Source organism: Eubalaena glacialis, chromosome 18 (genome assembly GCF_028564815.1).
Source record: "Eubalaena glacialis isolate mEubGla1 chromosome 18, mEubGla1.1.hap2.+ XY, whole genome shotgun sequence".
NCBI lineage: Eukaryota > Metazoa > Chordata > Mammalia > Artiodactyla > Balaenidae > Eubalaena > Eubalaena glacialis.
In genome coordinates, this window is record NC_083733.1 from 65,466,966 (window position 1) to 65,492,515 (window position 25,550).

The following is a 25,550-nucleotide window of genomic DNA, read 5'->3' on the forward strand; positions in this document are numbered from 1 at the left end:
ACTCTTCGTTGTGGTGTACGGGCTTCTCATTGTGGTGGCTTCACTTGCTGCGGAGCATGGGCTCTAGGCACATGGGCTTCAGTAGTTGCAGCCTGCAGGCTCAGTAGTTGCAGCACACGGGCCCTAGGGCAGGTGGGCTTCAGTAGTTGTGGCGCGCAGGCTCAGTAGTTGTGGCTCACGGGCTCTAGAGTGCAGGCTCAGTAGTTGTGGTGCATGGGTTTAGTTGCTCCACGGCATGTGGGATCTTCCCGGACCAGGGATTGAACCCATGTCCTCTGCATTGGCAGGCGGATTCTTAACCACTGCACCACCAGGGAAGTCCCTCAATACTTTACTTTTAATATCCAGACAGGAGCTCAATAAGGAAATAAAGGACTGAGCAAAACTGTAAACCAAGCAAACACTGTAGACCTAAGAGAAATATACAGAACACTCCATATAACAAAAACAGAGTGTACTCAAAACTAGGAATAGAAGGGATTATCTTTGGTGTTAAAAAGGATATTTATTAAAATCTCACAGTTAACATCATACTCATTGTTAAAGATGGAAAGCTTTCCCAAATAATCAGGAAGAAGCAAGTGGGGGGGACGCATTTTGGCACTATATGCCAACATTGTACTGAATATCTAGCCAGATAAATTAGACCCAAAAAAAGAAAGAAAAGATGTCAAAATTAAAAAAGAAGTCAAACTATATTCACAGAAAACATGCTCTTATACTTAAAAACATCTGAACAATCCTTAAAAAGACCATTAGTGATAATAAACAAATTCACTGAGGTTACAGAATACAATATCAATACCCAATATTCAGTCGTATTTCTGTACACTAGCAATAAACATATTGAAAGTAAGTGAAACAATTCCATTTACAAGACCATCAAAAAGAGTAAGAATTTAACCAAGGAACTGGAAGATTTGTACAATGAAAACTAAAAGTATTGCTTAAAGAATTGAAGGAAAATTTAAATAAATGTCAAGATATCCTTTGTTGACTGTAAGACTTAGAGTAGTTAAGATGGCAGTACTCACCAAAGTGTTATAAAGATTGACAGCAATCCATGTCAAAATCCCAGCAGCCTTTTCTGTACAAGTGAGAACCTGATCCTTAAATTCATTTTGAATTAGTATGGACCCCAAGTACCCAAAATAAGTGAGAAAAAGAGTAAAGTTGGAGGACTTACACTCCCAACATCAAACCTTACTGCAAACCATGGATAAACAAAACTGTGGTTCCAGCTTGAGAAGAGTAATATAGATCAAAATGATAAACTAAGAGTCCACAAATAAACCCATCCATCTATAGCCTATTCCTTTTTCACACGGTGCCAGAAACATTCAAGGAAAAAAAGTAGTCTCTTAAAAAGTAGTCTCTCCAGTTGTACTGGGACAACTGGATATCCATGTGAAAGAGAATGAAATTGGACCTGTGCCTCTCACCATATAAATCAGTCAGTTCAAAATGAATCAAAGGCTAAGCATAACAGGTAAAACTCTAATACCCTTAAGTGAAAGCATAGGGATAAATCTTCATGATGTGTACTGGCAGTGGATTTTTTTTAGATAGGACACTGAAAGCAAAAGATAGAAAGACAAAATAGATAAGCTGAGCTTCACCAAAATTAATAATATTTGTACACTGAAGGACACTGTCACAAAATTGAAAACATAATCTACCAAGTGGGAGGAAGTATTTCCAAATCACATATCTGGTGTCTATTATCTAGAATATATGAAGAACTCCTGTAGGTCAAGAACCAAAATACGAAGAACCTAATTATAAAATAAGCAAAGGACTTTAATAGACCTTTCTTCACAGAAGATAGAGAAGTAACCAAGAAGCAAACAGATGTTCAATGAAATTAGTCAGTAGTAAATGCAAAATCAAAACTACCATGAGATATAATTTCACACCTGATATGATGACTGTAATAAAATAGAGAATAACAAGTTTTGGTAAAGATGTAGAGAAGTTAGAATCCTGATAAGTTGCCGGTAAAGTGTTGTAGCCATTGTGGAAAACAAAACCATGTGACCTAGTGATTCCACTGCTAGATAAATACCAAAAAGAATTGAGAACAGATAATTCAAACACATACTTCTGCATGAACGTTCCAGCAGCATGGGGCTTCCCTGGTGGCGCAGTGGTTAAGAATCCGCCTGCCAGTGCAGGGGACACGGGTTCGAGCCCTGGTCTGGGAAGATCCCACATGCCGCGGAGCAACTAAGCCTGTGCGCCACAACTACTGAGCCTGTGCTCTAGAGCCTGCGAGCCTGAGCTACTGAAGCCTGCGTGCCTAGAGCCCGTGCTCCGCAATGAAGAGTAGTCCCCGCTTGCCGCAACTAAAGGAAGCCCGTGCCCAGCAACAAAGACCCAACACAGCCAAAAATAATTAATTAATTAAAAAAAAAGTTCCAGCGGCAGTGTTAGTAATAGACAAAAGGTGATTATAACCCAAATGTCCACCAAGGGATGAGTGAATAACCTGTGGTGTACTCATACAGTGGAATATTACTTGGCCATGAAAAGGAAAGCAGTACTGATACATAACTATAGCATGGCTGAGCCAAAAAAATTATTCAGTGAAAGAAACCAGACAAAAGGTCACATTTTATACCATCCCAGTTATATGGAAATATCCCAAACAGGTACATCCATTGAGACAAAGCATTAGTGGCGTCCAGGGACTGAGGCAAATGGGGAAGAAAGAAGCAACTGCTGAAGTGGGTAAAGGATTTCCTTTGTGGATGATTGAAATATTTTTGAACAAGAAAGAGGTGATGTTTGTTCAACATTATAAATGTACTAAATGCCACTGAATGGTACTTTACAAATGGCTAACTTTATGTTATATGCATTTCCCCTCGGTTACAAAAAGAGAAATGTAACTTGCTCAAAATTATCTTACATGGATCAGTCGGAACATTCACTCCAGCCAAGTCAATCCTTATACGTCTGCTTCTGTAAGTTTGTGTCAAACTCAGAAATGTCTCCTTGTCCACTTGGTGAAATGTGCTTTCCTTTCAAGGACTGTTGACATTCAAGGATGTGGCCATCACATTCTCTCAGGAGGAGTGGGAATGCCTGGACCCTGCTCAGAGGGCCTTGTACAGGGACGTGATGGTGGAGACCTACAGGAACCTGCTCTCCCTGGGTGAGGATAACTTCCCTCCGAAAGTTGGTAACTACTGTATATCTTTGCATTTTCCCTTCTGAGTCTTTTATGAGCCCCTAGCATGCTTGTGAGAGTTTCAAATCTCTGTTCTTGAGAGAGTGATTGAAGCTGTTTGGATTCAGAATGAAAAGCCTTCATAATGCGGCTTATGACTCTATAACTTCTCGTTTCTTCAGAAGTTCTGCATTCATGCTTGATTAGTGGTGGTTGCAGAACATCAGCAGTCAGAAAGCCTTATGGCAAATTTTTAAAAATATGTCATTCTGTGGTTTCACTCTTGTGCTTTTGATTCTGTAGTTCTTGGAAGAGAGCTAGATATCTACACATTTAAAATCGTCTCTAAACATTCAGGAGGCAGTCAGTTGATTACTTTTTGAAACACTTTTCTAGATCCATCTATAATATCCTTTCTTCTTAGCTGAACAAAGCACTGAGTATAGCATTATCATGTTCTGTTTTTTTTTTTTTAAATTGAAATCTCTTTTGAGGTGAACAGTATCTTCACTATGGAACAAGGGGAAGAGCCCTGATCTGTGGAAAGTGAAGTGAAAATAGGGAAAAATACAGAGAGGTCAGGATGTATTACTGTTATTATTTTTTTTGGCCTCACCATGCTGCTTGTGGGATCTTAGTTCCCCGACCAGGGGTTGAACCCAGGCCCTCGGCAGTGAAAGCGCAGAGTCCTAACCACTGGACTGCCAGGGAATTCCTGGTCAGAATGTATTTAGATGTGAACTTAAATGAGAGCTCAGAGGGCACAGAGCAAGCTTCTTCATTAAATATTCTTTGAGAAGTTCTCCTGAAATGGGAAAGAACCATGGGAAAATAAAAGTCCATTTCGTATGAGTTCTCAAAGGAAATTTAACCCTGCACAAGCGTCCTTATCACTGTGTTACTCAAATATATAAAAGTGTAAACTCACACTCTGCTATGGTACTCCAGCTCATTCAAAGCCAAAGCAAAGGCTTTATCATGACCTGTAACACTCTACTATCTGGCCCCTCCTACCATTTTGATGTCTTGGTTTGAGAGGGATGGAAAGTCCTCTTTCCCCTTCATCTCTTGGTTTTCAGTTAATACATATCAGAGCTAAGTCCCCTATAGTTCTGACCCCAGGACCTATTTAGTTTCCTCCGCATTTTATAGTTTTGGGAGAACTTCTCAAGGGATAGACAAAATAGCTGCTCTTCCACTGTATCTGGGGTTCCATGAATCTTACGGGGCTGTGTCAGGCCTTCTCTGCCTATTCAGGCTCCTGAGCCATTTTTTCAGTTCCTTTTGCCGCACGTACGTAAAGAGGAGCGGGGTGCACATTTTGAGGTTGTTACTCAGAAGTAATATAATGACTAGAGACTGAGATCCTCTTTGACCCCAGCTGCTACGTGGTAGTATATCTCAGTCTTTCAGGCGTTCACCCTACTACAGCCTGTGGGTAGAGCATACCACCCCTTCTCAAGAGGACCACAGTTTGACCCTGTCATTTTTTTCTCATATCTTGTATTTTTCTCCCTCTTCCAGCTCTCTGCCTAGTACTGGAACATAGAAAGACCTTAGGTGTTCTGATTTCTTTCTCTCTTCTAAGATTTTGCCTCTGAAACTTGTTTTTTTTGGTATTCTTTTTTAATTTTAATTAAAAAAAATTTTTTTGGCTGTGTTGGGTTTTCGTTGCGGCGCGTGGACTCTCTCCAGTTGCAGCGAGTGGGGGCTACTCTTTGTTGCAGTGTGAGGGCTTCTCATTGCGGTGGCTTCTCTTGTTGTAGAGCACAGGCTCTAGGCATGTGGGCTTCAGTAGTTGCAGCACGTGGGCCCTAGAGCACACAGGCTTCAGTAGTTGCAGCACGTGGGCTCAGTAGGTGCGGCACGTGGGCTCTAGGGTGTGAGGGCTTCAGTAGTTGTGGCACATGGGCTTAGTTGTTCCGCGGCATGTGGGATCTTCCTGGACCAGGGATCGAACCCATGTACCCTGCATTGGCAGGCAGATTCTTAACCACTGTGCCACCAGGGAAGTCCCTGAAACTTGTTTTTTAAACACACATTCCAGGGGCCTAAAGTTTCAATCTCTCTTTGTGCCTTTAGTTCATAGGCAGCTTATGGTGGACACTTTGATGCAGGGGGTTTACTGTTTAAGAGAAGATTCTTGGAGCAAAACACTGAACAATATGTTACAATATTATCCTGCTCTACATGCAGAAGTGTTTCTTGAAGCCACTGGATAGAGTGGTCAGCATGTCCAAGAAACTAAGACAGAAAGCATCAGGAGACCCTGACCAGGAAGGACCTCCAGTTGTCCTCCTAGTTCTTGTGGAGTGTAACACTGCCTCGCTGGGGCAGGGTGACAATGTGCGTAGGAAACAATACGGTCATCAACTTTGAGGTGGCAATAAAAGGTGTAGGAACTTATCCTAAGGAGAACACTGTCCAAGTTCACAACCTCATACCTGTGAGACTGATCAAGCTACTGTTCATGCCACATTGTTAATCCTGTGTGTGCCATCCTTCATTCACTTTCAACAAATATGATTTTGACATGTCTTATTGAGGAAGCTTATAAATTTGAATGGTGCTGACATTTTTTTTTAAATTAAAAATTTTTTTTTTAAATTTTATACAATTTTTAAAGGCTACGTTCCATTTACAGTTATTACAAAATATTGGCTGTATTCCCCGTGTTGTACAACACATCCTTGAGCCTATCTTACACCCAAGTTTGTCCCTCCCACACTCCCACCTCTATATTGCCCCTCCCCCGCTGTAACCACTAGTTACCTATATCTCTGCATCTGTTGCTTTTTTGTTGTATTCAGTAGTTTGTTATATTTTAAAAATTCTACATATGTGATACCATACAGTATTTATTTTTCTCTCTCTGACTTACTTCACTTAGCATACCTTTCAAGTACATCCATGTTGCTGCACATGGCAAAATTTCATTCTTTTTTATGACTGAGTATTATTCCACTGTATTTGTGTGTGTCTGTGTGTGTGTGTGTGTGTATGTACACCACATTTTCTTTATCCATTTGTCTGTTGATGGACCCTGAGGCTGCTTCCATATCTTGGCAATTGTAAATAATGCTGCTATGAACATTGGGGTGCATGTGTTTTTTTGAATTACTGTTTTGGGGCTTTTTTGGATATGTACCCAGTATTGGAATTGCTGGGTTATTGGTAATTGTAGCTTAAGTTTTTTGAGAAAACCTCCATACTGTTTTGCAAAGTGGCTTCACGAATTTAAATTCCCACCAACACTGTAGGAGGGTTCCCTTTTCTCCATATCCTCGCCAGCATTTTCTGTGTTCTTTTTGATGGTAGCCATTCTGACAGGTGTGAGGGGATATCATTTGGTTTGGATTTGCTTTTCCCTGATGGTTAGCAATGTTGAGCATCTTTTCATGTACTTGTTGGCCATCTGCATTTCTTCTTTAGAAAAATGACTGTTCAGTCCTTGTGCCCTTTTTAAAATCGGGTTGTATGTTTTTTTGATGTAATGTTGTATGAGCTGTTTAAATATGTTGGATATTAATCCCTTATCATTTATATCATTTGCAAATATTTTCTCCCATTTAGTAGGTTGTCTTTTCCTTTTGTTGATGGTTTCCTTTGTTGTGCAAAAGCTTTTAAGTTTAATTAGGCCCCATTTGTTTACTTTTGCTTTTATTTCCATTACTCTAGGAGGTGGATCCCCAAAAATATTGCTGCGATTTATGTCAAAGAGTGTTCTGCCTGTTTTCCGCTCGGAGTTTTATGGTATATGGTCTTATATTCAGGTCTTTAATCCATTTTGAGTTTATTTTTGTATATGGTTTTAGGGAATGTCCTAATTTCATTCTTTTACATGTAGCTGTACAGTTTTCTGAGCACCACTTATTTGAAGAGACTGTCTTCTGCATTTTATATTCTTGCCTCCTTTGTGGTAGATTAACTGAACATGAGTACCTGGATTTTTTTTATAGGCTCTCTCTCTTGTTCCATTGATCTATGTGTCTCATTTTGCCAGTGCCATACTGTTTCAATTACTGCAGCTTGTAGTATAGTCCCTAGGGAACATGATTCCTCCAGCTCTGTTGTTCTTAAGATTGTTTGGCTATTTGGGGTCCTTTGTGTTTCCATACAAATTAAAAAATTTTTTTTTCTAGTTCTGTGAAAAATGCCATTGGTGTTGTGATAGGGATTACATTGAATCTGTAGATTGCCTTAGGTAGTATGGTCATTTTAACAATATTGATTCTTCCAATCCAGAAACACAGTGTATCTTTCCATCCTTTTGTGTCATCTTCAGTTTCTTTCATCTGTGTCTTGTAGTTTTCAGAGTACAGGTATTTTGCCTCCTTAGGTAGGTTTATTCCTAGGTTTTATTCTTTTTGATGTGATGGTAAATGGGATTGTTTTCTTAATTTCTCTAATACTTCATTTAGTTTATAGAAATGCAACAGATTTCTGTATATTAATTATGTATCCTACAACTTTACGGAATTCATTGATGAACTCCAGTAGTTTTCTGGTGGTGTCCTCAGGCTTTTCTATGTACAGTATCATGTCATCTGCAAAGAGTGATAGTTTACTTCTTCCTTTCCAACTTGTAGTCCTTCTATTTCTTTTTCTTCTCTGATTGTTGTGATAATTTATTCAAAATTATGTTGAATAAAAGTGGCCTGAGTGGGCATCTTTGTCTTGTTCCTGATCTTAGAGGAAATGCTTTCAGCTTTTCACCACTGAGTATGATGTTAGCTATGGGTTTGTTATATATGGCCTTTATTATGTTGAGGTATGTTCCCTCTGTGCCTGCTTTTTGGAGAGTTTTTGTTTTATCATAAATAGATGTTGAATTTTATCAAAAGGTTTTCCAGCATCTATTGAGATGATCATAAGGTTTTTATTCTTTTTTTTATAATCAGTATTTTTTTAATTGAAGTATAGTTGATTTACAATGTTGTGTTAATTTCTGCTGTGCAGCAGTGATTCAGTTATTTTTATATATATATATATATATATATATTCCTTTTTTAATGTACTTTTCCATTATGGTTTATCATAGGATATTGAATATAGTTCTGTGTACTATACAGTAGGACCTTGTTGTTTATCCAGTCTATATATAAAAGCTTACATATGCTAACCGTAGCCTCCCACTCCACCCCTTCCCCAACCCCCTCCCCCTTGGCAACCACTAGCCTGTCCTCTATATCTGTGATTCTGTTGCTGTTTCATAAATAGGTTCATTTGTGTCATATTTTAGATTCCACATATAAGTAATAACGTATGGTATTTGTCTTTCTCTTTCTGACTTACTTCACTTAGTATGATAATCTCTAGTTGCATCCATGTTGCTGCAAATGGCATTATTTCGTTCCTTTTTATGGCTGAGTAGTATTCCATTGTATATATGTACCACATCTTCTTCATCCATTCTTCTGTTGATGGACATTTAGGTTGTTTCCATGTCTTGGGTATTGTGAATAGTACTATGAACATAGGGGTTCATGTGTCTTTTTGAATTATAGTTTTGTCTAGATATATGTCCAGGACTGGGATTGCTGGATCATATGGTAATTCTATTTTTAGTTTTCTGAGGAACCTCCATACTTTTTTCCACAGTAGCTGCACCAACTTACATTACCACCAACACTGTAGGGTTCCCTTTTTCCATACCCTCTCCAGCATTTGTTATTTGTAGAATTTTTAAGGATGGCCATCCTTACTGGTATGAGGTGGTACCTCATTTTAGTTTTGATTTGCATTTCTCTAATAATGAGCAATGCTGAGCATCTTTTCATGTGCCAACTGGCCATCTGTATTTTTTCTTTGAAGAAATGTCTATTCAGGTATTCTGCCCATTTTTTGACTGGGTTGTTTTTTTGTTGTTGAGTTGTATGAGCTGTTTGTATATTTGGAAACTAAGCCCTTGTCGATCGCATCGTTTGCAAATATTTTCTCCCATTCTGTAGGTTGTCTTTCCATTTTATTGATGGTTTCCTTTGCTGTGCAAAATCTTGTAAGTTTGATTAGGTCCCGTTTGTTTCTTTTTGCTTTTATTTCTATTGCCTTGGGAGACTGACCTAAGAAAACATTGGTACAATTTATGTCAGGGAATATTTTGCCTATGTTCTCTTTTAGGAGTTTTATGGTGTCATGTCTTATGTTTAAGTCTTTAAGCCATTTTGAGTTTATTTTTGTGTACGGTGAGAGGGTGTGTTCTAACTTCACTGATTTACATGAGGCTGTCCAACTTTCCCAATACCACTTGCTGAAGAGAATGTCCTTTTCCCATTGTATATTCTTGCCTCCTTTGTCGAAGATGAATTGACCATAGGCATGTGGGTTTATTTCTGGGCTCTCTCTTCTGTTCCATTGATACATATGTCTGTTTTTGTGCCAGTACCATGCTGTTTGATTACTGTAGCTTTGTAGTATTGTCTGAAGTCTGTGATGATTATGCGTCCTGCTTTGTTGTTTCTCTTCAGGATTGCTTTGGCAATTCTGTTTTTTTTATGGTTCCGCATTTATTTTGTTTGGGATCCTCTTTACTTCCTGTACCTGGATATCTGTTTCCTTTTTTTAGGTTTGGAAATTTTTCGGCCATAATTTCTTCAAATACATTTTCGATCCCCTTTTCTCTTTCTTCTCCTCTGGAATCCCTATTATATGCAGATTGGCACACTTTATTATATCCCACAGATCTCTTATATTGCTTTTATTTTTTTTTCATTTGGTTTTCTGTGTGCTGTCATGATTGTGTGATTTCCATTATTCTATCCTTCAGGTCACTTATTCTTTCTTCTGCATTATTCATTGGGCAGTTGATTGCCTTTAGCTCAGCTTTCATCTGTGCAAATGAGTTTTCTAGTTTTTCTTGGTTCCTCTTAATAGTTTGTAGTTCCTTTTTACAGTACTCTGCATTTCTGTTGATAGCCTTTATTAATTCCTTCAGTATTTTCAGTATCTTCTTTTTGAAGTCGGTGTCTGTTAGACTGAAGAGGTCTGTTTCACTGTTTGTTGTTTCAAGGGAATTCTCTTGGTCTTTTAACTGGGAGTGGTTCCTCTACTTTTTCATTTTAATTATATTTGTCTTACCCTGTGAGTTTAGGAGAAGCAATTATCTACTGTGGTCTTGGAGGGCTATTTGTATGTGGGGGCGTCCCTGTGTAGCTTGTGTGGGCTTAATATATTTGGTGCAAGGGCTGTTTTTAGTATGGATGACAGTTGCGTGTGTCATCAGTGTGTGCTGATCATTATCTCCTTGATAGGAGATGTGCAGGTGAGGTGGCTGGTGTTGGGTCCTGGGGTTCTAGGCAGTGGTGGTGGCTCAGGTGCACCCCCTGAGCATGTAATGGGAATGGAGGTGGCTTGTGACCATTCCTGGAGTCCAGGCGGGTAGCGGTGGCAGCTCCTGACCACTTCTAGAGTCTGTGAAGGTGGCAGAGGTGGCTCGTGACCAGCCCTGGAGCCAGTACAGGTGGTGTCCTGTTCTTTGAGAGCAAGCACGTGCACAGGGAAAAAGGGTATGAGGGCGAGTCACCCCTTCCCTCACACACCCCCCAAACAATGGTGCCTGGCCTCTAAGGCACCCCAGGCTTCCTCCGCATACACCCTCAGTTGTAGTCACACCAGAATCCAGTCTCCCCCCCCAACCCCACTGGGCCTATTTCTGCACAACCATCCCCAGTCCTCTTCCCAGGCCTGATCACCAGAGCCTGAGTTCCAGCTCCCAGGATGTGCATCTCAGGCTGGGGAGTGCAGGGCAGTGGCACTGACTATGCGCTTCTCCCTCCACTCTGGCTGCCTCAAACCGTCTGCTGCGTTCTCCTCTGAGGCTCTGAAGCTCCCCGTCTGTCTCAGCAGATCTCCCTGCCAGTGAGTGGGCTTCCAAGGGTGCAGGAACCTTCCCTCTTTCACAGCTCCCTCCCAGGGGTGCAGGTCCTGTCCCGACTGCTTTCGCACTTTTTCTTTTTCTTTTTTCCTACCCGGTTACGCGGAGATTTTCTTGCCCTTTCAGAGTCTGAGGTCGTCTGCCAGTGTTGAGTAGATATTCTGTGGGAACCGTTCCCCATGGAGGTGTAGTTTTCATGGAGTTTTCGTGGATCTGTGGGAGAAGGTGAGCTTCACATCCTATTGCTCCACCGTCTTGGTCGCTCCTTCTGGTTTTTACGTTTCAGTTTGTTAATGTGTCGTGTCATATTGCTTGATTTGCAGATATTGAAAAATCCTTTCATCCTGGGATAAATTCCACTTGATCATGGTCTATGATCTTTTTAATGTATTGTTGGATCCGGTTTGCTAGTATCTTGTTGAGCATTTTTGCATCTATGTTCATTGGTGATACTGGCCTGTAATTTTCTCTTTTTGTGATCTCTTTGTCTGGTTTTGGTATAAGGGTGATGCTGGCCTCATTTTTTTAAGTGTATAGTTGATTTACGATGTTCTGTTAATTTGTGCTATACAGCAAAGTGATTCGGTTATACATATATGTACATTTTATATTCTCTTCCATTAAGGTTTATCACAGGATATTGAATACAGTTCCCTGTGCTATAATAGTAGGACCTTGTTGTTTATCCATCCTATATATAATAGTTTGCATCTGCTAAACCCAAACTCCCAATCCATCCCTCCTGTGCCCCCTCTTCCCCTTGGAAACCGCAAGTCTGTTCTCTATGTCTGTGAGTCTGTTTCACAGACAAGTTCATTTGTGTCATAGCTTAGATTCCACCTATAAATGATGTCATATGCTATTTGCCTTTCTTTTTCTGACTTACTTCACTTAGTATGATAATCTCTAAGTCCGTCCGTGTTTCTGCAAATGGCAAAATTTCATTTTTTTTATGGTAGAGTAATATTTCATTGTACATACTACAATATCTTTATCCATTCATCTGCTGATGGACATTTAGGTTCCTTCTATGTCTTGGCTATTGTAAATAGTGCTGGTATGAACATTACAGTGCATGTATGTTTTTGAATTATAATTTTCTCCAGATATATGCCCAGGAGTGGTATTATGGAATCATATGGTAACTCTATTTTTAGTTTTTTAAGGCACCTCCATACTGTTTTCCATAGTGGCTGTACCAGTTTACATTTCCACCGACAGTTTAGGAGGGTTCCTTTTTCTCACACCCTCTTCAGAATTTATTATTAGTAGACTTTTTGATAATAGCCTTTCTGACCGGAATGGGGTGATAACTTCATTGCAGTTTTGATTTGCATTTGTCTAATAATTAGTGATGTCAAGCATTTTTTCATGTGCCTTTGGTCATCTGTATGTCTTCTCTGGTGAAATGTCTATTTAGATCTTCTGCCCATTTTTTAATTAAGGTTTTGTGTTTGTTTTTTTGATACTAGGCTGTTTGTATATTTTGGAAATTAATCCATTGTGGGTCACATCTTTTGAAAATATTTTCTCCCATTCTGTAGGTTGTCTTTTCATTTTGTTTATGGTTTCCTTTGCTGTGCAAAAACTGTTAAGTTTAATTAGGTCCCCTTTGTTTTTATTTCCATTGGTCTAGGAGACAGATTCAAAAAGATACTGCTGTGATTTATGTCAGAGTGTTCTGCCTATGTTTTTTTTTCCTCTAGGAGTTTTATAGTATCTGGTCTTAATATTCAGGTCTTTAATCCATTTTTAGTTTATTTTTGTATATGGTGTTAGAGAATGTTCTAATTTCATTCTTTTACATGTAGCTGTCCAGTTTTCCCAGCACCATTTATTGAAGAGATTGTCTTTTCTCTGTTGTATATTCTTGCCTCCTTTGTGGTAGATTAATTGACCAGAGGTATGTGGGTTTATTTCTGGGCTTTTCTATCAATCTGTTCCATTGATCTATCCTGTTGCATTGTCTTTTTTTTGTGTATGCTAGTACCATACTGTTTCAGTTACTGTAGCTTGTAGTTTAGTCCTTAGGGAGCCTGATTCTTCCAGGTCTGTTCTTGTTTCTCATGATTGCTTTGACTATTTGTCTTTTGTGTTTCCATACAAATTAAAATTTTTTTTTCTAGTTCTGTGAAAAATGCCATTGGTAATTTGATACGTATTGCATTGAATCTGTAGATTGCTTTGGGTAGTATAGGCATTTTGGCAATATTGATTCTTCCAATCCAGGAACAGGGTATATCTTTCCATCTCTTTGTGGCCTCTTCAGTTTTTTTCATCAGCGTCTTACAGTTTTCAGAATACAGTTCTTTTGCCTCCTTAGGCAGGTTTATTCCTAGGTATTTTATTCTTCTTGATGTGATGGTAAATGGGATTGTTTCCTTAATTTCTTTCTGATCTTTCGTTTTTTGTGTATAGAAATGCAACAGATTTCTGTGTATTAATTTTGTATCCTGCAACTTTACTGAATTCATCGATGAGCAGCAGTAGTATTCTGATGGTGCCTTCAGGCTTTTCTATGTATAGTATCATGTAATCTGCAAACAATGACACTTTTACTTCTTCCTTTCCATGGATTTCTTTTATGGCTAGGACTTCCAAAATTATGTTGAATAAAAATGGTGAGAATGGGCATCTTTGTCTTGTTCTTGATCTTAGAGGAAATGCTTTCAGCTTTCCACTGTTGACTATAATGTTAGCTGTGGGTTTGTTACATATGACCTTTATCATGGTATGTTCCCTCTATGCCTGCTTTCTGTAGAGTTTTTATCATAAATAGATGTTGAATTTTATTAAAAGGCTTTTTGGCATCTATTGAGGTGATCATATGGTTTTTTTTCTTCAATTTGTTAATGCAGTGTATCACATTGATTTGCAGATACTGAAAACTCCTTGCACAACTGGGATAAATTCCACTTGATCATGGTGTATGAACCTTTTAATGTATTGTTGGAGTAGGTTTGCTAGTATTTTGATGAGTATTTTTGCATCTATGTTCATCAATGTTATTGGCTTGTAATTTTCTTTTTTTGTGATATATTTGTCTGGTTTTGGTATCAGGGTGATGCTGGCCTCACAAAACGAGTTTGGAAGTGTTCCTTCCTCTGCAGTTTTTTGGAATAGTTTCAGAAGGATAGGTGTTAACTCTTCGCTAGATGTTCTGTAGAATTCAGCTATGAAGCCACTGGTCTTGGACTTTTGTTCTTTGGGAGTTTTAAAATTACTGATTCAATTTCATTACTGGTAATTGAACCATTCATAGTTTGTATTTCTTCCTGGTTCAGTCCTGGGGGATTGTACTTTTCTAAGAATTTGTCCATTTCTTCTAGGTTGTCCATTTTATTGGCATATACTTGTTCATAGTAGTTTCTTATAGTCTTTTGTATTACGGTGGTGTCTGTTGTAACTTCTTTTTCACTTCTGATTTTATTGATTTGGGCCCTGTCCCTTTTTTTTTTCATGTTTCTCAGAAAAGGTTTATCAATTTTCTTTATCTTTTCAAAGAACCAGCTTTTAGTTTTATTGATCTTTTCTGTTTTGTTTGGGTTTTTTTTGGTCTCTCTTTCATTTATTTCTTCAAATACATTTTTGATCTCCTTTTCTCTGTCTTCTTCTGGGATCAATATTCTGCATAGATTGGCATGCTTTATATTATCCCATAGGTATTGTATATTGCTTTCATTTTTTTCTTTTGTCTTTCTGTCTGCTGTTCTGATTGGGTGATTTCCATTATTTTATCTTCCATATCACTAATTCATTCTGCATTATTCAGTTTGTGATTCATTGCCTTCAGCTCAGCTTTTGCCTCAGCAAATGAGTTTTCTAATTTTACTTGGTTTCTGTTTATAGTTTCTAATTCTATTTTACAGGAATCTGCATTTCAACAGCCTTTCATAATTTTTTCAATATTTTTATTACCTCCTTTTTGTACTTTTGTACTTTAGACTTTAGGAGTCTATTAGACTGGAGAGTTCTGTTGCATTGTTTGTTCTTTCAGGGGAATTCTCATGATCTTTGAATTGGGAGTGGTTCCTTTGCTTCTTCATTTTACTTATATTTCTCTGACTCTATGATTTTAGGAGAATCAGTTACCTACTGTGGTCTTGGAGGGCTGTTTCTATGTGGGAGCATCCCTGTGTGAGTCTAATATTTTTGGTGCGAGGGCTGTTTTTAGTATGGATACCGTGCACGTCTCTCCTCAGTGTGTGCGGTCCGTTATCCCCTTGATGGGGGTGTGACTGGTTTAGGGGTGACTAGAGCCTACGATGGGTATTGATTAGGCAACTCCTTTTTGCTCCGTGGCTGTCACAGCCCTGTTGGGGCAGGGTCTGGTCCCCAGTTGTTGGAGTAGAATCGCACATCTGTTTCTGAGCTGCCGTGTGAGGTAGGCAGGACTGGAGCACTTGCACTGGGAGAGGATCCTCTGAGTATTCCTCCACAAGAGCTGTCCACCGGTGACTGCGCTGTGTGGTCGCCTGTCACCTGTCGTGTGGGCTTACAGAGTACAGTGTTGTCAGCACTGCTCTCGGCCCTGCCTCAACCGTGGGAATGCAGGCAGTAGGCCCTGTTGGCCCTCAGATTCTATGTTCATGAAGCCACCAGCACAGATCAGTAGATACAGATATACTGAAGTCAGGTACCAGGATCACAGCACAAGCTACGGAAGCTGCTGAGACCCTGGCCCCACCTCTATGTGGGTGTACCCACAAAGCCCGCAGCTGCTGAGGCCGGACGTGCCCCCGCCATGGGAGACCCCGTAACCCACTTGGGTGTCCCACAGATGCTGCATTTACAAGACCTGTGGGGCAGCAGTGGCAGAGTAAGCCCACAGATGGCACAGCTGTGGGGAGAGGGCTCTGATGTCGGCCCCACGTCCATGGGTGGGCAGCCCACACTTGCGTGCTCCCAGAGCTCGTAGAGGTGGAGACGTGCCTGCTGTGAGTGTGCCGAGAGTGGGGCTGCTGTGGTGGGCCACCCCTCCCTTCACGTGCCTGTTGATGATGGCACTTGTCATGCAGGTCCGGGGTCTGTCCACGTACACCCCTGGCTGCAGCCTGTGCCACACTCCAGCTGCTTCAGGCTGCTTCCATGCAGCCATCCCCTGTCCTCTCCCAGGGTCTGTCCGCTGAAGCTCGAGTCTCAGCACGTAGGTGACACAGGCCTTCTGTGCTCGTCCGTCTCTGTCCTGCCTGCCGCAGGCTGCTTGTTGCCCTCTTTCTCCTCTGAGGCTCCCTTTCCGTCGTGGCTGATCTCCCACCAGGGAGGGGGGTTCCCAGGTTGAGGGAACCTTTCCTGTTTCACAGCTCTCTCCCCAGAGCTCAGGTCATGTCCCGATTCCTTCTTTGTTTTTTTCCTTTGATCCTACCCAGTTATGTAGTGATCTTTCTTGCAATTTCAGTCGTCTGACACCTTCTGCCAGAGTTCAGTAGGTATTCTGTGAGAATTTTTCCTCATGTGAAATGTATTTGTGGGAGGAGGTGATCTCCACGTTTTTCTGTTCATGTTTTTCTGTTCTACCATCTTGATTCCTTCCCCTTCGTATTTATTTAGTCTCTATTTATTTTTGTTCTGATCTTTGTTATTTCTTTCCTTCTACTAACTTTTGTTTTTGTTTGTTCTTCTTTCTCTAGTTCCTTTAGGTGTAAGGTTAGGTTGGGTTGTTAATTTGAAATTTTTCTTGATCCCTGTATCGCTATAAACTTCCCTCTTAGAAGTGCTTTTGCTGTTTGGATCGTCATGCTTTCTTTTTCATTTGTCTCTAGGTATTTTTTATTTTCTCTTTGATTTTTTTCAGTGGTCTATTGGTTATTTAGTAGCATACTGCTTAGCGTCCACATCTTTTGTGTTTTTGCAGTTTTTCTTTCTTGTAGTGGATTTCTAGTCTCAGTGCTGTAGTTGGAAAAGATGCTTGATATGATTGCAATCTTAAATTTACCAAGACTTGATTTGTGGCCTGGCATGTGATCTATCCATGGTGAATGTCCATGTGCACTTGAAAAGAATGTGTATTCTGCTTTTGGATGGAATGTTCTCTCTATATTTATTTATTATTATTTTAAAAATATATTTATTTTAAATTTTTCTTTATTTATCTTGGTTACACCGGTCTTAGTTGCAGCATGTGTGCTCCTTAGTTGAGGCATGCATGTGGGATCTAGTTATCTGACCAGGGATTGAACCTGAGTTCCCTGCACTGGAGGGTGGATTCCTAACCACTGCATCACCAGGGAAGTCCCTCTCTCTATATTTATATCAAGTCAGTTTAGTCCAATTAAGTCAGTTTAGTCTAATGTGTTATTAAGGCTTGTGTTTCCTTATTGATGTCTGGATGATCTGTCCATTGAGGTAAGTGGGGTGTTAAAGTTCTCTATTGTTATTTTGTTACAGTTGAGTCCTACTTTTATGTCTGTTAATATTTGCCTTATATATTTAGGTGGTCCTATGTTGGGTGCACGTATATTTACAATTGTTATATCTTCTAGATTGATCCCTTGATCAATATGTAGTGTCCTTCTTTATCTCTTGTAACAGTCTTAATTTTTTTAAAAATTATTTTTGGCCGCGTTGGGTCTTCACTGCTGCGTGCGGGCTTTCTCCAGCTGCGGCGAGCAGGGGCTACCCGACGCTGCGGTGTGCGGGCCTCTCATGGGGGGCCTCCCCTGTTGTGGAGCATGGGCTCCAGGCACGTGTGCTTCAGTAGTAGTGGCACGTGGGTTCAGTAGTAGTGGCTTGCAGGCTCTAGAGCGCAGGCTTAGCAGCTGCAGCACATGGGCTTAGTTGCTCCGCAGCGTGTGGGACCCTCGAAGACCAGGGCTTGAACCCATGTCCGCTGCATTGGCGGGCGGATTCCCAACCCCTGCGCCACCAGGGACGTCCCAACAGTCTTAATTTTAAAGTCTATTTTGTTTGACACAAGTATTGCTGCTGTGGCTTTCTTTTGATTTCCATTTGTATGGAATACCTTTTTCCATCCCCTCACTTTCAGTCTGTGTTTCTAGTTCTAAAGTGAGTTGCTTGTAGGCAGCATATATACACGTCTTGTTTTTATATCCGTTCAGCCAGTTTATGTCTTTTAATTGGAGTATTTAGTACTTTTATGTTTGAGGTAATTATTGATATGAATGTTCTAACTGCCATTGTTAATTGTTTTGGATTTGTTTTTGTAGGTCTTTTTTTCCCGTTTGTGATTTGATAACTATCTTTAGTGTTGTGTTTGGACTCCTTTTACTTTTTTGTGTATGTATCTATTATAGCATTTTGGTTTGCAGTTGCCATGAGGTTTTTATATAGCAGTCTATATATACGTGATTAAGTTGCTGATCTCTTAATTTCAAATACATTTTATAAACCCTGCATTTGTACTCTCCTCCCCTCATGATTACTGTTTCTGATATCATATTTTACATCTAATTGTTTTGTATATCCCTTAATTACTGTGGATATAGATGATTTTACTACTTTTGTCTTGTTACCTCCCTGTTAGCTTTGTGTGTGGATGATTTCCTGCCTTTATTGTACGTTTGCCTTTATTGGTATACAAACTATTTTGTAGTATTTTTAGCTTCTAGTTGTGGTAGATGCTGACATTTAAAACTCTACTGTTACTTGTTTTGCTTTTAAACCACTGATACTTTCATCTTGCAAATTTCATTGTTATAAATGGCCTTCATTTTTCTTTATTCAATCATCAGTTCTGTATTTTTGATGATATTCTTAGTGTTCTTTGTTTTATATCTACAATTTGGGGTTTGGAATGAATATTTCTTTAATATTTTATAGAATTTCTTTTTTGAGTGTTTGCCTTAACTTTTTATTTTTATTTTTTTGATGTGGATCATTTTTAAGGTCTTTTATTGAATTTGTTACAATATTGCTTCTGTTTCATGTTTTGGTTTTTTGGCCACGAGGCATGTGGGATCTTAGCTCCCCAACCAGGGATCAAACCCACACCCCCTGCATTGGAAGGCGAAGTCTTAGCCACTGGACTGCCAGGGAAGTCCCCGACGTAGCATTTGTTTCCCCGAAAGCTGTATAACCTCTAGAAAGTTTTGAAAAGATAGTCTTCCTTTTACTCTGTTTCATATTAGTTAGTACCTATTATGAACACATATACCTTTGTTTTAATAGGCTATCTTTTTTTAAGGAGTTTCAGGTTCATGGAAGAATTAGGTGGAAGTTATAGAGATTTCCCATGTATTTTCCATCCCAGATATGCAGACCCTCCCTCATAATAAAAACCCGACAGGAGAGTATGTTTGTTATCACCGAGGAACCTACACTGACATGTATTACCCACTCAAAGTCCTATGTTAGAGTTCACTCTAGGTGTTATATATTTTGTAGGTTTGGGCAAATGTATACTGACACGTGTGTACCATAATAGTACCATAAAAAGTAATTTCATTATTTAAAAATCCTCTGTGCTCTACCTATTCATCTCTCCCTCCCTCCTAACCGCTGCAATGACATATCTTGTTACTGGCTTCGTACGTTTGCCTTCTGCAGCATGTCGTCTAGTTGGAATCAAACAGTTTATATAGCGTTTTCAGATTGTTTTCTTTGACTTAGTTATATCCATTTAATTTTCTCCATGACTTTTCATAGTTTGATAGCTCATTTCTTTTTAGTGGTGAATAATATTTCCATTGCCTGGATGTACCACAGTTTATTACTCCATTCACCAACTGAAGGACGTTTTGGTTCCTTCCAAGTTTAGATGATACAGATAATGCTGCTATAAATACTTATATGCAGGGAATTTATTTCTGCATGTTTGTTTTTTGTTTTTGTGGCATGTAATAGTTCTTCATTCCTTTTTGTTGCCTTGTAATAGTCCATGAACGAATACAACATTTTGTTTATCCATTTGTGAGTTGTTGGACATTTGGGTTGTTTCCACCTTTTGGCTATTGTGAACAATACTGCTAGAAACATTTTTGAACAACATTTTTTGTGGACGTATATTTACATTTTCCTTTTGCATAAAACTAAAAGTGCAGTTGCTTGGTCATGTGGTAATTTTCTGTTTAATCTTTTGAGGAACTGCCAGTGTCTTCCAAAAGCAGCTGCTGCACCATTTGACGTTTCCACCAGGAGTGAGTGTATGAGGGTTCCAGTTTCTCTACATCCTCACCAACACTTATCTTTCTTTTTGACTACAGCCATTGTAGGGGTGTGGAGTTGTACCTCATCCTGGGTTTGACTTGCATTTTTCTATTGAAAAATTATGTCAAACATCTTCTTTGTGTGCGTATTGGCTATTTTTCTTTGTTCTTTGGAGAAATGTCTGTTCAGATCCTTTGCCCATCCTAAAATTGGGTTGTCTTCTTTTGTTGAGTATAAATAAGTTCTTTATATCTTCTAAATGCAGGTGCCTTGTCAGATATTTATGATTGGTGAGTATTTTTTTATTGTTTTGTAGGTTTCCTTTTCACTTTTAGAGGGTAGAAGCTTAAAGGCTGCAGGAGATAATTGAGATTTTGTTTTTAAACTAGGTTCTTATAGCATCCACAGTAACAGTCCCAAAATGGATTTTCGTGACTGGGAGGCCTTTAGGTTAATTATAAAGTATTCCTCAGTCTTAACTTTCTGGGATGAAAGGTACTTAGGCCCACTTGGGGGCGCATTTGTTTCTACCTGCAGCCTCTGAGAACTGTGTTTGCACAAGTAATCATGTGGCTCACGACACCCGTGCTGCTCTCCTTAGACCACGCCCCTCCACCCATGGCTACTGTTTTCTGACTGCATTCATCTTGTTTTTACATTTCCTGTTTACAAAAGTAATTGTCAATGTATAAGACATGTTTTGACCAGATAAGAAAGTTTCACTCCCAAAAACCTTGGTCTAGAAGACAGTGTTACCTCATTTGACAGGAAAACCACCTTCCATTAACTTAATCCTTTGGGAAGATGACAGTGTATTGTTGATCCTTCTCCTAATAATACCTGACTAATAAAGTGGAGCTAAGTCTACTTGTTTCTTTTTGTCCATCCTGGCTTGTCACCAGGATGCATTCAGTACGAAGTCATGATGTGGATAATGACAAAAACTGAAAATTCAAAAATTAGATGTAGTTTACTTGAGATACAGCACAGCTTACTGATATGTCTAATTAGCTTTTCTGTTAAAAAGAAACACCCCCCCCCCAAAAAAATCCCCCGTTCATCACTTATTTAAAAAATGTTTATTGGACTCCTAGTATATATTGATAGAAAGCACCACAATGATAACTTCTTTTAAACTGTTTGCTCTCCTTCCTTCATTTTTCCTAACCTCCCCACCCTGTGCCTTAGTCAAGCAGAAATCTGTTCTGTTCGTTTGTTTTGTGTTTTGGTTCTTTTTGATTCCACATGTAAGAGAAATCATAAGGTATTTGTCTTTCTGTGTGTCACTCACTTCAGGTAGCATAATGCCCTTCATGTTGTCACACATGGCAAGTTTTCATTCTTTTTAATGGCTGAATAGTATTACACTATATATATTTAGACATGTCTCAGTTTCTTTATTCATTTATATTCATTGATGGACACTTAGGTTGTTTACTATTGTAAATAATACTGCAGTGAACAGGGGGATGCATATATCTTTTTGAGATAGTGTTTTCATTTTCATCATATAAATACCCAGAAATGGAATTGCTGGATATTATGTTAGTTCTGTTTATTTGAAGAACATCTGTACCGTTTTTCGTAGTGTCTGCACTAACAAGGATTCCCTTTTCTCTACATCCTTGCCAACACTTACTTGTCTTATATTTATATCTATATTAAAGCCATTCTAAGAATTGTGAGGTGATATCTCATTGTGGTTTTAATTTTTATTCCCCTGATGATGATGTTGAACATCTTTTCATGTATCTGTTGACCATCTGTATGATTTCTTTGGAAGAAAATCTATTTGGATCTTCTGCCCATTTTTTTTTTTAATCAGAATTTTTGTTGTTTTTGCTGTTGAGCTGTGAGATGTTTATGTAATTTAGATATTAAGCCCGTTAAATATGATTTGTAAATATTTTCTTCCAACCCATAGGTTGCCTTTGCATTTTGTTGATAGATTCCATTCTTGTGCACAAACTTTTTAGATTGATGTAGACCTACTTGTTTATTTTTATTTCTTTTGCTTTTACTTTTCATTTCAGATTCAAAAAATCATTGACAAGATATCAAGGAGCTTACTATGCTTTCTTCTAGGAGTTTTTTTTTTTTCAGGTATTACATTCAAGTCTTTCTTTACTTTGTTTTGAGTTAACTTACGCATATGGTATAAGATAGTGGTCCAGTTTCATTCTTTTGTATGTGCCTTTCAGTTTTCTCAATACTAATTATTGATGACACTGTCCTTTCCCCCCTTGTATATTTTTGGCTCCTTTGTTGTAAATTTATTGATTGCATATGTGTGGGTTTATTTCTGGGCTTTCTAGTCTCTTCCATTGACTTAGGTCTGTTTTAAGGCCAGTAGCATACCCTTTTAGTTTCCATTCTTTGTAACATCGTTTGAAATTAGGGAATGTGATGCCTTCACCTTTTTTATTCTTTCTGAAGATTGCTTTGGCTATTTGGTGTCTTTCTGGTTCCACACAAATGTTAGGATTATTTGTTCTATTTCATGTGCATGTTTTTGCATGTAGAGAAGTTTTTGGCTCATTTGTGTAACTACCAGGTAGTGCGATTGCTAGATCATATTTAAGATTGTAAGAAACCGCAAAGTCTTCCAAACTAGCTATACCATTTAGCATTCCCATCAGCAATGAATGAAAGTTTTTGCTGCTCTGCATCATTTCTAATTTTTGATATTTTCAGTGTTCTGTATTTTGGCCACTATCATAGGTGTTTAGTGGTATCACATTTGTTTTAACACACATTTTCCTCAATTAAATCTATGTCATTTTAAACTTTTTCTTATTAAGTTTTAGTCACAGGTTACCATTCAATTGATTTGCTGTAGTTTTCTATAAGGAAGTTTTGATTTCTATTTTAATTTCAATTTTTTTTTGCTGCAAATAATTGTTTTGCTGAAAGTATCACTTTCATTTTAGGTTTGTAGGATTTGCTGGCAAAATAACCACTCTTACACTCAGTTAAACAAGAATTCAGAGAGTTCATTGAATTAAAAGATTACAGTATACTAAAAAAAAGAATAGTGTAACTAACTAAGAAAGTATAGTAAAGACAGAGGTTTATTACACCACGGAATTGGGGAAGCACCTACATCCAGATCCAAGTAGCACTGGGAAGTCCCTTCAACAGCAATCTGGAGTCCCAGTTGGGAAGGCCCTGGGCGGTGCATCCACCCCATGGGTGAGACTTGTTTGCTACTGGAAGGATTCCTGCTTTTAGCATCAGGCCATAGGTTGACAATAGTCAGCCTACGTGCAAATTTGCAGCTCTGGTTATTGTCATAAATGCCTTGGTCTTAACTCATGAGTCTTGGAGTGTTCTCTGATCCCTGGGGGCTGGCCAGGCCCTCAGGGTGCAAGAAGGCCCCAGACTTACTCCCTATCTTATCTAATGATTTACAAAGTGTGCTGCCTGCAGGTAGCTCAGCAGTTCGGCATGTAGCCAGCTTTTAGGGTCATTGCCTGGTCAGAGAGGCCTAGTGCTGCCTCTGAAGCCTGAACAAGACTACTTTACTAGCTTCCCCAACATTAATTTATTCCAATAATTATTCTCCCTGTGTAGATTCTTCATGCACATCTTGGTATGCTGATATTTAAATATCTCATTTTAATTAAGGAAATGTAGGTAATTTTTTCATACTCCATGATTTCCTCATTATTACTGCTTCTAACAATGTTTCTCAGAAATTTTCTTACGTTCCTTGAATTACATATTTCAATGAAGCCTCTTTTGTTCCCTGTCCTCTCTTTCAACTAAATTTCATCAAAAGTCACCTGGTCCTTGTTGATATACATCGTCCTGTTCTTCAGGCTGTTAATCGGCTGCTTATGCTGTCGACCACATCTCTGCACGTAGAGCTCTGCCATGGATCAGCACGGCTCCGCCAGAATTGTTTCTATGGTTAAACCCTGCTGTGAACAACACTTGTCCATACAAGTCATTCTTTCCTCTAGGTTGTGTAGTAATGCCCCTTAGGGTTACTATTTGCTGTTGCTGTTCCAGAAGTCAAAATTCATTACTTTCTGTTACGTGCATATTAATTTCTATTGATAAGAGTAAGTATATCTTTAGTGATATACATACAGTAAGAGCACTTGTCATCTGATGTCTGTTATATGTTTGGGATTGTCATGTTAAAAGATCCAAAGATATGATTTCAAACACTTTAAAAAATTCCAGCAAAAGAGATCTGTTACTTTTATATAACAAAGCTGTTTGCACTAAAAAACTTCATGCTAAAATTGATATTCTGTTTTTAAAATGTATAAGTAGTTTAAAAGTTATTCTTACCAAATATAATCACATCCACAAAGAGTTTAAACCTTGGCAAAAGCCTCCTGTTAGCTTTGTTTCCACCAGTCAACCTCTGTCGCCCCTGCCAAGAGATCATCATCCAGCAGCCATGATCAGCCTCCATTGCTGTACCCTTGAGAGGGTTTTATTGCATCCACATGTGTTCATGCAGAGTGAATTCATTCATTATCCAGGTTTTGCTTTTAGGTCCTGCAAAGAACATTCTCGTACGTATCTTCTGGAACCAATAATGTATGCCTAGGAATGGAATTTCTGGGATACTCAGCTTGATCATGTTTAGAACAAATACTGGAATAGATGTAAACCTACAGTCTTCCCATAACAGCACTCTCTGTCTTCCTAATATCGTCCACATTTCCTTCATACCAACAGTATAGTTTCCATAGAATGAGTCATGTTTATGCTTCTCGCTACGGCAGTTGTTCTTTTCCCAAGGTTAGGCTTTCATCGGCTGCAGTACAGTCCTCTTCCCATAGATTTGCAAGCACAGGCAGTGCTCCCACATTGCCCACTACTTTCACTCTTGCTTTGTTAAATCCCAGTCCTGGCCTTCCCTCAGATTTTTGTGGATCTAAGTGAACTCTATTGGTACTTCTTAGTACTGTATTAATATTTAGCACTTGGGCTCCCCAGTTCCCATAAGACCCCACCCCTCCCCATACCCCACACACTGCATAAGGAAGGACCCCTACTTGCACACAGTACAGTTTGCTCAGATCAGCAACTCGGTCTGGTCACTGTGTACATCACCACGTGCTGGACATGACTCCTATCATTATCTGGGAATGGTAGGACAGTCACAGTGACACAACTCACTGCCCGTATCTTCCTTGAAACATTTCTTTCTAAGATACAGGTTACTTCCTTCAAATTTTCTTAAAATCTGTACCACCTGGATGGACCGATGCTGCTTAATACATATGAACATGTCATGTTACTCTGCACACCCAGGTTCAAACTGTCTCTTGAATTTGCTTTCTGTGTGAGTTAGAGATAGATGTGTGTTTTTATATGAAAAACTGTGATTATTTACTCAAGAATAATTAAATAATTAATGCTGTTATAGGGCTTGAA

The 25,550-nt window shown here is 39.1% G+C and overlaps 1 pseudogene; it reads left to right on the forward strand.

The window, feature by feature from the left end:
• LOC133078712 (zinc finger protein 677-like) overlaps positions 1-25,550 on the forward strand; it is a 38,478-nt pseudogene that overhangs the window by 10,203 nt on the left and 2,725 nt on the right.